Source organism: Colletes latitarsis, chromosome 14, assembly GCF_051014445.1.
Source record: "Colletes latitarsis isolate SP2378_abdomen chromosome 14, iyColLati1, whole genome shotgun sequence".
In the NCBI taxonomy this organism is placed as follows: domain Eukaryota; kingdom Metazoa; phylum Arthropoda; class Insecta; order Hymenoptera; family Colletidae; genus Colletes; species Colletes latitarsis.
Window position 1 is genome coordinate 2012501 of NC_135147.1, and position 2500 is coordinate 2015000.

The window sequence follows — 2500 nt, forward strand, 5'->3', positions numbered from 1 at the left end:
CCAGGCTGAGCAGATGTAGCTGCCGAAGCCAGGGTCAATTTTTGCAGGCGGTTTAACCGAAGTCTGGGAATGCTCCACCTAAGTGAGGGCACGCCCAGACCTCCCGAATCGACGTTGGAGTGGAAATAGGCGGTAGGTGTATCGCCTGGCAGATCTAGCCACTTTCTCACCGCAGCTCGCACCATACAATCACACCGGTTGAGTGTACCTAACCTCACGGCTCCCAACGAGGCAGCATAATACATGCCCGGCAGCAGATATATCCGTAGAACGAATAATCTCTGCTGCGGCTTCAAAGGGGCTTTGGAGATTTTGTCCAATTCAGCAGCCAACTTGACCGACGGGTCGGACCGCAGACGTCCCTCTGGAGTAAATGGGATACCCAAGTACTTCCAGCTGTCAGTCCGCTTCATCGCAGCCAGTTGACGGCCACCGAGGGTGAAGTGTCCAACATCCACGGTGGTCCTCTTCTGGCGCGGGACGGTCCCGATGGTAACAGTAAAAGACTTCCCGACATTAACGGACATGCCGCATGATGCCAGGAAGCCCTCCGCACGGTCAAGCAGCTGCTGTAGCCCCGCCTTCGTTGAGGCCGCAAGGATAAGGTCGTCTGCAAAGGCGGCCGCACCGATTCTCACACCGTCGATATCTGCCCCGATGTCCTGGGGAAGAGACTTGAGAAGTCTGTCCAACACCATGTTGAAGATATATGGAGACATGGGATCTCCTTGCCTCACCCCATGCATCGGATGTATGGCATGTGACTGCCATCCATCCGACACAATGGTCGTGAGAGCATCGGAGTACACCGACTCCATATACTGCAACATTGGTGCCGGACAGCCCCTCGCCCGAAGGGTCTGTAATATCGAACGGTGGGAGACAGTATCGAACGCCTTCGCGACATCAACCGATGCTAAGTATAGCGGCTTATGGTGAGAGTGGGAATATCGTAGTACCAAGTCCAGCAAAAACACATTGTCCGCACATCCGTCCGTAGCACGGAAAGCCCTTTGCCTATCGTCCAACTGAATTGCCCGACCCATCCGTCTAGCCAAGACCTTGTGCAACCCGCGCACAAGAGTCGAGGCCACAGATATGGGCCGGTAATCCGATGGACTGGTAGGTACCGGGACCTTCGGAATAAGCACCGTCCTGGCGTCCCTAAGGTGTACAGGGAGTCTGCGACACCACATAATGGTGTTATAGATCCTTTGCAAAATCTCGAGGGGGATTTTACGAAGGAATCTCGCAGACATACCGTCAGGACCAGGTGCAGTCTTCCGCTCCGGTAGGGCTTCACGCACTTCGTCCGGCGACACAGGTAGCCAAAGAGAGGGAATGGTCTCCTCTTGCTCTGCCGGCGGCGGAGGGGGGTCGTCAGCCCGGGTCATAATAGACTCCCAGTATGGAACCATCACTTCTTTTGGAAGCGACTGGATCGCGCCTGGGCCGTCTATTATGCCATCATAACAGCGTCTAGGATCCCTACGCCAGAGATTTTGCGCTCTACCGTAGTCGACCCTGCGCTGCTGGCGTCTCGACAACCGCTCCGCTGTCACTATTCGACGGGGCCGGAACGTCAAACCTGCTACTCGAGGTGGCGGAAAAGTTACCGCCAGGTACGCGGTCAGCTTCTCCAGAGTAGTTCCGCGATCATCAGTCCCAACTCTGGTGCAGATATCATCGAGGGTGGTAGCCCTGAATCCATCTACACCAAGCGGGGTGAGACCACGAAAATACTCTAGGAGGGCCCGATCGCATTCCTCAACCTCTTGCGCAGTGGACGAACCGGCAATAACCGTCGGCACTTCGGCCTCCCGTTGTATGCGGTCAATGTGCTCCAAAACGAGCGCCCGATAAGCCTCGCGTTTTCGGGCACTCTTAATGGATTCGAGCGTACGGTCGGGTAGGAAACCAATGAGGGCCTGATTCATGAAACGCACACCGCCCTTCACGGTTAGTTCCGCCTCGCGCCTCGCGAGTAAAGATACCTCCTCATCTGTCCATCGTATCTTTACTCCCGAGGCGCGAATAGCGTCATCTAACCAATCCGGGTGTGCAGACCTCATGTGAACACCACGGCCAGTCTTGGAGGAGAATACACGATTGCAGCCTGGAAAGGAACACGAAAATGCAGAAGACGCGGGTTGGGGTGGTGTCGGTCGCGGGTGGGGGGTCCTACGTGTCGGCCGGGGTGCACCAGTGGGCGCACCCCGAGTTATGTCATCCGAGGCATTGTTTGTAGTGCTTGGGCCAACATGATTTCAGCGCAAGAGGGCTGGCAACCCCCAAGCGCCTACAAGCCAGAGCCCCGTTGGCCGGCGAGCCGTTGCCCGTCGCCTACCACGTGGAGGAGGGGTTGGCACATGCTGCGCATGATGTTCGCACAGCTTTAGACGACATTAGGTCTGGGTTAGGACTGGGTTAGGACTGGGTTAGGACTGGGTTAGGACTGGGTTAGGTCTGGGTTAGGTCTGGGTTAGGTCTGGGTTAGGTC